At 39.7% G+C, this 13,011-nt stretch overlaps 1 pseudogene; it reads right to left on the bottom strand.

Moving 5' to 3' along the window:
- The window catches only part of LOC139724880 (uncharacterized), a 139,857-nt pseudogene that overhangs the window by 12,653 nt on the left and 114,193 nt on the right, over positions 1-13,011 (bottom strand).

Raw genomic sequence — 13,011 nt, 5'->3', positions numbered from 1 at the left:
GAGATGAGTGAGTAGTTTGGGGTTTTTTTTCCATACAGGTAAGCCTAAAGAGACAGAGACGCTCTTTGTTGTTTTTGTTGTTGTTTAGTCTTTCACCATTTCAAATCTAAGGAGAAGGTGAATTCTTCCCTCCTCATATCTCAGCCACACTCCAACGCAAAATTGTGAATTTGAGCTAGAAGCTGCACTTTCTCAAATATGACTACATCTGCAATGTCAATGAAATACATCAAAACATTTTACTTCATGCATCTCTATGTTAACTACACATTAGTTTTCACAATTCTTTATTCCTGATATCAACTTAACACTAATATGACACTTCACAAAAATTGCAATATTGTCATCAGGACAAACTTCACTCTCTGTTCTCTTCATCTTTTAATAATACATACAAAATCTTTACAAAATTTATATGCTTTTGCCCAGCTTTATTTCATGAATTGATAGTGAGACAAATTGTATCAGATGTACAATATATTTTGAGGTTGAGCAAAGAATCACATCATAATATATAACGTTACATGACAACTCTCTTTTTAGAAGACTCTGCAACTTTATTTCAAGACATAACATGACAATAAAAGGATAATGTGAAGTGAAAATTCTTTCAACTAAAGCAATATCTCATTTTCAGAGAGATATATTCTTCATATATATCCTTGTAAATAATGCGTGTTAATCTCATTTCAAATGCTAATGTTAAATAAATTGAAGAATTCTGGAAGACAAATGTGAACTACAATGTTCATTACCATCATCGTCATCACTGTCAAAAAAAGAACGAAAAATAATGCCTCCGGCACCACTTCGTGGCGGAAGCATAAAAAGTGAAAGCAGCCCACATGGAATCACATCCTTCCTGTTCAAACATACAAGTAAAATGGCACCTAATGAACAAAGAATGAAAGTGTCACATGTGACATCCTTGGAGACAACTATTATTCATGCTCCGCCTCAAGTCATTCTACAGAAGACTGAACACTGAAACCTTGGAGGAAACCCATTTCTCATGATATTCTCTCCTCATGCAACCTGAGAGAGCATGTATGACGATATAATTGCTGACACCGTTTTGCTTACCTCCGAGCAGGTCTTGTCCACGGCATTGACTACTCTGGTCGACAGAGTGAACGCCGTGGCGACGCGCTTCTTGATCTTTGGCATCGGTTCTCCCGGCCGCCTCGGGTACTCCAGCGGCAGCTCGCCCGTCAGTTCCTAGGGGAGTGCACAATTGATTACCCATCATTGTCACTCTGGGTTAGGATTACTTCTCCATTAGAATAATGAAGTGGAGTGTGTGTGCAGCATGCTAGTGCTGGAGGGAAGAAGTGCTGAATTATTTTCCCTTTCTAAGAGAATGTTGACTTGATATGACACATAAGCATGAATGTCATGTATCTAGGCATGGAAAAACCCGCACCCTGAAGCAAGCCATTAAGATGTCAATGTCTAGTTCTCTTGAACTAAAAGAATCATACAATCTAACAAAGAAAATGACAAAGATGGACCTTTCTGACACATCAAATTGAAAAGTGACACATAATTAAATGGAAAAGTAACACAGTTACAGTGCCTGTATTGGCACATACAACAATGCAACACATGTAATGCTAAACATATGTGTCCCCTCAGTTATACCCATATCATCATCGAAGTATATATCTTATCCTTAAAACGAAAAAAAAAAAAAATCGGTTCAATACTTGGAAACATTGTCAGGAGAAAATTGCTTTATTTGCTCCATGACCAAAAAGAAAAAGAAATCCAACAGCTTGTGCTGTTAATTTATACACTATGTAGGTATAAATTGGTTATCAAGCTAAATCCCAGTATCAGAATAATTACGGGCACTAAAACAATCAATACTCTATCTTTTCACATTCAACGTATGATAAACCATTCTAAAAAGAACTGGTAAAGGGGAATTCAGTGTGAATCATGCACAGATTATAGCATGTGTTGCCCATGCTTGAAATCTCACTGTTCTCACTTGTCTCACTTGTCTCACTTGTATTTGTTGACTTAACCTAAATACAAGTACATTCTGACCAATCTTGCTGATGCACTAAAAAACATCAAAAGTTGAGTCTTGCAAGGGATCTAAACAACAAATTGTCAAGTGTTGCTGACTCGTTAGCACTTGACATGATGCGTAATCAAAGCATCATCCTTGGCATCATCCCAATAAAGGGGGAGGGGTCACAAGGTAACGCATGACCAAGTGAAAAAGGAGGTACTGGAAGTGAGTCTAGGAGCAGTTACATACAAGAGAAAAATCATTAACAGAATGAAGACTGGAATGAGGATTGTAATTTGTTAGGAATGATTGGACCGTACACTCTGTATTTCGAAAACCGTAATACAAATGTGAGTTTTCAAAAAGATGTGCGGCTACTCCAGACCTTTGTGCAATGTCAATCAAACTTGCATGTTTAGCACACACTCTACAATTTTTCTAGCTGCACTACAGCTGTGCATCAACCCACAGTATGAATTACTGATACACTTGTGCCACGCAATTTATCAGCAAAAGCGACTGGAAGATTATGAAAGCTCCGCCTCCCAAATCATGTTTTACAGGTCAACCCAAATGAGCAAAAATCCTCACTGGAATTCACCTCTGGATTAGAACTTGATTTCATGATCATAACTTGAATTTGTGACTCCAGCTTGGTTAACTTACCGCTTCATTGATGCAGATCTTCTTGAGTTCCTCCAGACGGTCTCGCAGCCGGTCCTCCAGGGCCGCCTTCCTCGCTCTCAGCGCCATCACCATGTCCTTCTTGGCCGTTTCCCCCTCAATGGCCAGCAGCTCTCGCTCACCTGGAACACAAAAACACAGATGGAGCAAGATTTTTAGAAGTAGATTAAGCTTGAAGAGAGGGAGAATTTACAAATAGAATAAATTTGAAAGGGGGGAAAAAGGACATAACATTGGCAAAGAATGCAGGAATGTAAAGAATACAAGAAAAGTATGGAAAAGAAAGAGGAATTGTTGAGCAGAATAAGGAACACGTGATTCGAGGGGCAAGTTAATGTTTAAAAAAGTTATGGCAAGGAAGAAAGAGAGGAAGAAAAGAAACGTAGGTAGAGTGGAATATCAAGAGTGTGATGACAAAAAACAAACAAACAAACAAACAAACACAGAACTGAGCATAGAAGGAATCAAGTATTAACAGCACCTAATGTCTACAGATGCAATGCTTCTGTGGATATGCATTACTGATATTCCAATTGAATTTCCCACAGCTGGTGAATAAAAACAGACTCAAGTGGACTGCTGCAACACAGCAGCAGATGAGTACCATATCCATCCAAAGAAAGGGAACCTGTGAAGATTTTTCCCTGGCTGCACCTCGCAATGTTGTGGCAGAGGGCAGTTCTGTAGTTGCTACTTAGAATTCGATGATAGGCCTCTACAATTCCAATGCTCCGCGATGAGCATAAAGAGTGTTTTATTACAATGCTATTAAAAACATAGCTTGCAGATCAATAGGCCTCAGTCACTGACATTTATGTCAGGAAATTGAGGGGGGGGGGGGGGGGACCCATACTCTACTTAAAAACTATTGTGATATCAAACAAAACTGCACATACATAGAATAACAACATGAAACCTGAACCCCGAGAAACACAGGGCTGTTATTTCATGTATAACATCATGACTTTTCTACTGTGGCAATGCAATGAGCAGAACCACAGTTAACCACAGCGATGTGAAGGTATCATCAAAGCGTGACGTTTGGTGTTAATTATCAGCAAGAGATAGAGTATACTCATTATGACAAGCAGCAAAAGCATATTACAGTTTCTATGTCATGATAGACTGTTCTCACACTTCAGATTTTAAAATCAAACTATGTCTCGGCATGAATACGTTGTCATTGAAGATGACGTCATCCCAAAAACGCATCTAGAGCTGTGAATCAAAACCCAAGATGTGACATTGTATTTTTATTCAACATATGTACTGTAGATCCTTGCCATCTGATTGGATCACATGTGGGTCACATGACATTCAGAAGAATCAGCTATCCCCCGCTCACTTTAAGGCAGTGCAATAGACGTCTATTGAACAGTAAATCAAGCCAGCCAACCGTGCAATAGATCCTAGGACACATTGAATTGTGTATCTACAGCATTGAGCCTAGAGCCGGATCTAGATCTAGGCCTAAGTGTTAGTCCTCTTCCTAGATAGGCATAATGTTAGATCTTTTTTTTGTCTAGACCTGGCCTACATCATGTGTTGTGTAAAACAAATATTCCATGTTTTATCATAAAGTGCGACTGTTCAATAATTACACTTGTTGCAAGTTTAACCGTTCTATTCAACGAAGCTTCGCGTTGAGTTACACTTACACGCTCATGTAATATTTGGAACCATCGCACTCATAAACATTGAATATTTGTATACTATTGTATTGATCTGATCTGATAACCATTTCCATCTCAATCACTTTTTACCGAAAAGTATTGCTGGACAGTGTGATGTGTGAAATACAAGAGATAGATGTGTTGCATGTGATGAGTGAATATGGCATGACATCGACAACAATGAGGACTTAGAACCTTTCAACTCTTTATGTGCCACGGTGGAAACTCCCTGTGTGTGCCACATTATTCTGGGACACCAACGTAGTCATGCTTTGAGAAAACATTCTGTTTTTCAAATCTATGTGACTTGTATAGATTTGTTGAATTGTCGACGTAGTGAGCAAAGCTGTAGAGAAAATACCAAGCTTTGCATTGACGTAAATTGTATGACAAATCTATGATTGCTTTTCTTTCAAATGCCCAGTAGCTACGGTATGACTTTTGCGCACAAAACAGTGACAGAAACTACGTGCAAATCCAGTAGGGAACACTGCTTGGTAGTCAATCACTGCATAAAATGCAAGCTATATGTGAGAGGAGCGGAATCTCAAGAAATGATTTCATTGTACTGTGGCATTTGGCGATTTATCGATCGGTTTTGACAGGTTTGTGCGTTTCAGTAGAATATGCGAAGTTGGCACGCAGTCGAATGAGTCGGGCCTGCGAACGTGGCACATAAAGAGTTAACTATAATGTCTTCCTCTAATTGATGACAATGGGTGTTCTTCCACTCACTGCTCTCTTTCTCTTTGACGGTGCCAAGCTCTGGGGTCTCCTCTGCCGTGACCGGGGCAGTCTGCTGACCGGGGTCACTGCTGACATCTGATGTCTGTGAGGACGCCAGGGAGTTGGTGCTCTTGGTGAGGTCATGGGCGATTTGGGTGAAGCTTCGCTGCATGGAGGCATAGCGATCCTATTAGCAGTGATGAGGAGAATGTGGAGAGGGGGGTAAGAGGAATAAGAAGCTAAGTGGAGAAGAGATCAGCAGAATATATGGTCATGTAATAATCAGCTACAATATGTAATTCAATTATGTGTTGTTATGACCTCAAAATCCTACACATTTTTGGATATTACAAAGAAGGAAACCTACTACATATAATAGTATAATGGCAACTTCGATGGTGTTTGAAAGTAAAAAAAAAAAAATGTTATTTGAATATTGGCAATCAATTGAATTGGCATTGGCAAGTGAAAATCAGCTCAAGAAGATAACACTTAATGAGATTTGCTATAATATTTGACATACATAAATATGACAAAAGTCACTGGCTGGCAGATGACCTCATTACGCTTTACCACACAGTAGACTTGTGTGCTGACTTCTTATTCTTTTTGTTATCTAGTCTATAGGATTATTTTTCTTCTTTCCTCTGTAAACACAAAAAAGTCAATAAGTTTTGAGACTAACTTCAGGCTTTAAAAAACTTCAGTGTATAAAGTACATGAATACAATTTTCATGAATGGTAAACAAAACATTTGTTTCAATCTTGTTTGTACTGTATGTGCATGTTGCTCTATTTTTTTTTCCGAGGAACTTTTTAAAAGTTTGCCCAACTTTGTCTCCCTCAGATCCATATTCAGCCCCCCAGCAGGTGGCTAGGCCATTAGACTGGCCCACAAAATGGCTCGTGACGTGCAAGGTCATTGTGATCGGGGTGAATGCATGATTACGAGGCACCAAGCTTTCCCACGGCCACACTGCCAAATGTAGGTACCGGTGCAGACAAGTCAAACATGAATAACAGTACTACGTAATTGTAAACATATTTAGAATAGCTGCTTACTGGTGTATGTATTTTCCTGGCCACACATAAATATTGGTGACAATGGTTTTATGGATAAAAGATGTTCAATAACGACAACAATTCAACACCACCAGTGCCACAAGCAGCGGTTTGACCTACTACATTTCATAAACTTCCTTTCCATTGTTAGTACTGCACATCCCCTCTGAGACACTGGAACTCAATATCATCCTGTTGACTGTTGCATAGGATTTCTCATGAGGATTAAACTGGGTCACAGACATGTCTGAAAATAGCCCAACAAAAGTACATTGATATCTCTTATCTTTTAAACTGGAGAGCATTGTGTTAAGTATAATCACAATGTCATTGTAGAAGGTGAGATATAAAAAATTCTGCTATACAAACAAACTACAATTGTATATCTCCTGATAATATATGAAATATTATGTAGATTATGAATACCTTTATAGTTTAGTATCCCTTCTCATGAAATACCATCTAATAAGAGTTTAAATACACATACACAAAGATTTACATGAACTGTATTAGACAGTAATTCTACATCTACAAAATATTACAATAAGCTGTATACAGCCTGATGTTTGTCCATTGTCTCTGGGTGACTTTAATAATCATATAAATTAGGAAAAATATATGACATATCATATGTGACCCGCTACAAAAAAAATGATCCTACAGTCGGGCGAGGTCGATTATTTGAAAATTGCATGATATAATTCCCTAATCTTTCTGCTTTAAATTGATATATAACACATTTTATAAAAATAATCGGCTGCGGAGATATCAATGTTTATTATTAAAAAGAGAGCATGTCGAGACGTCTGGAAAATCACTGTTTCGAGAAAAGCACCCTAAAAGTCTTCCTTTTGACGCAATCGCGATCAAGGGACACGCAAGTCAGTTTTCACCTCTGGACAATAGAAGGTAAGCCCTAGCAACCCCCGTAGAGTTCATTCAAGCACATCAGCGTTCAGCGTTGGCGGTCTCCTCATCAACCAATCAGTGACCAGCATGTGAGAAGCGGCTGAGCATCGCCCACACGCAGCAGTCGACTAGGCAGTGTGCGAGCTTCACGCTTCGGTTAGCAGCAAGCAGCAAACTGACCAATGAGATCACTCTGGTCGTTGTTTGGGGCGGAACCTATAGGTGGCGCTCAATCCAAATTTTCGAACCAGTTTCTGCTTCGTTGAAACGCCAAAAAACATGGCTCAGAAAAACGCTATTTTTTGGTCTTTCCTTTGATCATTTTGCTTCAAACTTTCGACAGATGATAGAAGACATGTTAGACTCCAATAATATATCAATATCAAAAAATTGTAAGTTTTGACCAATTTTAATGCTCTGACTTCAAACTCAATTTTCACGGCTCTGACCGTGCGCGACTTTAGGACCTTTTTGTTGTCGCGGGTCACATATGTACATGTATATTGTTGTCTTTCATTAAATTAAGTAATTGCATGATGTTTATTTTTCATTTTTATTACTTTTTTTCTACAATATGCAACAAAATTGTGCCATCACCTAGAAACCTAGAAATAAGAATCATTGGAATTTCAGAGTGCATCATTGTGCACAAAATTAAGCCTGGCCCAGTTTCTTTAAAAAAAAAAAGAAGTAATGCACACAAAATTATACAGCTGCTCCTAGCAGAAATTGAGTTGTAAATCAAATTGTATGACTTCAGTGTGTGTATCTCTGCCCAGTGATCTCTGCACTAACCTTGTTGTGCTTGCGGTCAAGGTAGAACTGGTGTTGGTTGACCGCCATGGTCCACATGGATCGAATCAGGGTAGGATGGCCGTACCAGGCGTGGACGGTGGCGTTGCTTACGCCAAATGTCCGTCTGCTGACCGACACTCTATCAGAGAGGAAAGGGGAGGGGGACAGCCATGAGAATATGATCAATTCAATGTCAATTAACTAGCTGTCCATACCAGCTGCACACATCATAGCTCATGAGACTGCCATAATTGCTGTCCATCACACATACAATAGTACTTCAACAGAAGTTTCTTTGCCTGTTGTGCAGTATGTAAATCTCCCGGCATAAATAGAAAAACTATAATTCTCAGCTGAATCCTTGAAACAGCCTAAACTAAGCCTGATAGCTTCCTCTGTCACAACAGAACCAGTCTGGAAGTCTTGATAATTTGGCCTTCTTCTAAAAAATTCCTCTGAATTCATATGATGCATTAACTGGCCAATGATATTTCATCCCTCTTTTGTGAGTGTTTGTGTGTATCCTTGGGTTTCTGGTTTCTGTTTTTGTTTTGGTTTAGTCAAATATTTTGAGTATGACTAACAACAACTGGTTGGCATGTAATGCTGTGCATGGGCTGTTTGTTTGTAAACCACGCTGTTTTCTGTTAACTTTATCCATATTTTGAACAATACGGTACTGTACCATCAGACACAAAGACTCAAAAGTTGTTTTTGGCATCATGTTGACTGTCGAGGGTCCATATCCGGCCAACATTTCAGCTATATTTATGATGTGTTGATTCATGAGTCATACCAAGCGGTGAGAAGCTTGAACAGTCTTATCATATACACAAACACACACTGCATGTCACAGATGCGTCTCTTCAAGTACTGTATGCCAACTAATCAATGCACACGCTGGTGTGTGGTGCATGCCAGCATTTGTTTCGTTTTTCCTTCTAATTTCAATATTTTCTTTTAATTCCAAAAAGGCAATCAATCTAATGGATGGTTTTATGATACGCCGACCAGGCCCTCACTGCAATTCTCATTCATCATATAATGAGTGAAATACTGGACCAAGTAGGCTTGTTGAAAGTGATCTGGCAATCACTCCTTCGATTGAATTACAACATTCAATCATCTGTAATCAATCAGTGTTGTCTTACTGTAACTTTTCCCAGGCTATCCTCAATGTGAGCCAATTGTTATGTGTGCAAAGCTTCATGGAAGCTATTATACTTTTCAGTTAATCCATGCCAACATTTCTATTCTGAATGGAAACTTTAAATTGCACAGAACTGAAATCCACAGCAAACTACCCAAAAAGTATTTAGAATCTGCATCAACAAAGTTCATATCTTAAAATTACGATCTGTTACAAACACATCAACGTGTCAACGGACAAAAAGTACTTCAGGGCATGTTCCATCAACCATGCAGATACAGTTATATTAGACAAGTCAATGCACACATCAAATGTAAACAATAATCACACATACGAGTACACAAGTGGGATAAGTATGTATCATTCTGCTAATGCACCTGGACCTAATTTTTTTTTCTCATACACTGACGAACAAAAATAACGCTACAAACAAAATTGCATACTTGCTGTAGACATGCACACATTGATGCACACAAACATAATTGCTGTATACAATGTACAATGTATCTGCTTGTTCCACAAAGGGCTACAGGTATAATGAAATAAAATAACGTTAAAAAAAGGTAATATGGAGTGGTGATATTATGGCTGCTACACGTGCCATGACTACTTTATATCCAATCTCATATTTCCTTAATGGATTAAAAAAAAAAAATCATAAATACACTTGCCTCTATTGGAGGCAATCATGCTCAGTAAAAAATGTAGAAATACATGTAATTCACTTCAAAGAGGAGTGCTTTAAATAACTGGATCACAAGATGAGCAAAAGTATCAGATCAGCAAATGACTTCTGCCATGAAAGCTGAAAGACGATTTGAGTAAAGTTTCACACAAGTGCCCATTGTTCACCTCCCAACTAGCCCTTTGGTCCCACGAAATGATGTTGCTCACACAGGAATTCATATTAGGAATTCATATTAGGAATTTTGAAGGTGGTATACTTGGTATTTTCTACCTTTTCATGGTGGTTCAAGCAAGCAACAACATAATACTCCTGACATGTACATACCCTCAACAGTCATGCAAAATAATAGCATATTTTTTTTTTAATATATATGATACAAAATTGAAAAGTTCTGACAATCAAACATAACATGAATTTTGTCAACAACCCTACAATCATTTGACCTGGAAGATTCTGTATCGGTGCCAACTGAATGACATCTTAGATGAAATAAGGCACACCGTTCCAATGGTACTGAGTTTACTGAAGTTTTTACAGATCTGTTCTATTTCTCCTCTCCCCCCCCCCCTGCTTTCACTGAATCTTGGGAATATTCTCCTGATGTAGCAAGAGAAAAATTGGAGAAAAGCATGTGGCTGTCAATGTGTGTGAGGATCTTGAGCAGCGTGATGGTCATGTGACTTACTGTGTGGTGGGGTCAGAGATTGCGTCAGAGAGGTCGTCGCAACACTCCTCCGGCTCCTCTAACGCATCTCGGTAGAGGTTGAAGCTGCTTAGTGTATGTACCACTCTATACCATCGTACACAGCGACATGAGAGAGTTGGGTGTCGGTGTTTGGTGTTCGGTGTTTGGGTTTAGTGTCAGGTTGCACACGGACATCAAAGTCAAGACACGAAAAGAAAGATACACAAGGGAGCAACAACAGACTCACAGTGAGTTTCATGCATAAACTTTGTTGGTTAATGCAAGGAAACTGAAGTCCATGCATATACATATGTACATATCAGTGTAAACACACTGATTTCACTCACTTTACAATATAAATAAAAGGATTCATCTTGCAAAAACTATTTCAGATCTTTTGGGAGGCCCATGTAATTGCAAGCTGCAGTTGACTGCCAGTTTATACAACACTTGGTTAGCCACAGAGCTATTGACATAAACTCACATTCAACTGCAACTGTTTATTGACCGATTCGGGTTCGTTGAGGGCAGCAGACATTTTACGGCACAGGGCGCAGCCATAGTGGGTGTATCAGCCGACCCCCCCTGCTCTCCCCCACCCCGGGCAACATGTTTATCACGCACTTGTAACAAAGGTTCGCGCACTAAGCAAGCATTCGCGCACTCAGTACGAGACGCCCATTGGCTAAAGCAGTTTTTCATTCTGCGCGCGTGCTAATGTAGGGAGAGGGGTGGGGAGTGCGGAGGGGGGGTCGGCTGATACACCCACTATGGCACTGCCCATGCCAAAAATACACATAGCGCGTCACAGAATCGGTCAATACTATAAAGGGCTTCAACAGGTACTGTAATCGTAAAGGAGTAAAAGTGGGGTATCCATACTTGGATTATGCAAAATATATTCACATATCAAAACAGGACTTGTCAAGCTCATGACACAAAAAGAATATTACAGGTGTACTGAGTATTAACGTATGAATATGCAGCAGCATTCATTCTAGACACAAAATCCACCTCGAACCACTGCAAGCACCGCCCCATGGATACAACAACTCATCAGCCTACCTACATATGGTAGGTTGTCAACGTACACCAACGCCATTACGGCATTGTATGCTAATGTCATCAATTAACATTAAAACAATACCAATCAAAACACTGTTGCATTAAGGGGGGTTAGTAAGAGGAAATATGAGAGGGAGATTGAATATCAAAGAACCATTCATTAAGTGCTTTTTTCCCACGGATGGTGGGAGGATGGGTTGTACTGCCATCCTACACAAATAGAGAGTCGCGAGAGAGAGAGTCAGCAAGGTATCCGGTGGAAGCACGCCGTAAATCTCACCTACTTATGGGAGGTTCGCTGTCAATGTCACATTACAATCGAGAAATATCACATCAAATGGCACAACTCGTTCTCTCCTGGCCATCGGAGTGCATCCCTCCTGCATGAATCAGCACCTGTCAAAGCGTGCTGCGGCCGGCTGTGGTCCGTCTGTCACCTACTGTACGAGCAATGCAGCGGGCATCCATGCACCAGGAGACACCTCACACACACACACACACACACACACACACACACACACACAATAATGTGCAGTGGCACATAATTCATGTACAGTGTATCAATCCACCTTCGTATCCACATCCACCTCTAGCTTGGCTGTTCAAAGCTTGCATTTCTTTTTTTCTCCTCTTTTTTACCCTCTATTCCTCTCCTGCTTTTTTCCCCTGTCAAGTCGCAATATTTCCCTATGAGATGTTATTCTAACAGCATATCTCTATGCTTGCTATAATCACAGGAATAAAATCATCCCATTATGAAACAATAACAGCTCCCAACTTATTCCAGTAAAAAACAAGAACGCCACTTCATGCATTAGCTAGACCTACTGCAGAACCATCAGTTACAAGTCAGAGTTGGTTTTCTTAATGTTGGAGAGTCATTAAAATCCGAAGTGGGTACCTGTGTTTATTATGCACTTGAGGGTTACTGGTAGTGGTACTAAAGTGAAGGTGGAAAAGTGAAGGTAGACGTGTGCAGTGGCTATGCCTTACAACGTCATGCCATTACCTGCACATTCAAAAGAAAGCATTCTAAACTACTTAGCACTCATGAAATGCAATGTCTGTAATAAAATAATGTGGAGGACGTACTTGGCAAGAAAGACTTTGATTGGTGGACTGGTATTCAAATAATGCCGTGTCGACATGTGCATCCAACGGCGAGGTCCCAGCTTCAACTTATGTACAAGCAGTGTTACAGAATGTTACGGGTGTGGACATCTTTAGCAGCAACTGGCTTCATCATTTAGATGATACCCTTGAGGAATTCTTCCTCTCTCTATTTCAAGAGAGTGATGTTAACATGCTTGTTACTCCTGTCTCAATTATATACAGTTGTATGCTTCTAATGACATATTGTGTTCTTGTTTGCCCAGGGTAGCATCTTCAGTATACATTTGAAGGCAGTGTTCTCCCTTAGAGCATTGTCATTATTGTACTATGAAAGCATTGCCAAGTACCTATTGATAATCTGGCTAAAAGGATTGAGACAAGTGGAGGGGAAAAACAAGAGAGGAGAAGAGTATGTTCTGTATAGGCCTACATGCCATCATA

The sequence above is a fragment of the Diadema antillarum genome, unplaced genomic scaffold, assembly GCF_040938485.1.
Source record: "Diadema antillarum isolate AM-2024a unplaced genomic scaffold, OU_Dant_1.0 seq00000002_RagTag, whole genome shotgun sequence".
NCBI lineage: Eukaryota > Metazoa > Echinodermata > Echinoidea > Diadematoida > Diadematidae > Diadema > Diadema antillarum.
The sequence above is the reverse complement of the archived record's forward strand: the minus strand, read 5'-3'. Positions and strand labels throughout refer to the sequence as shown.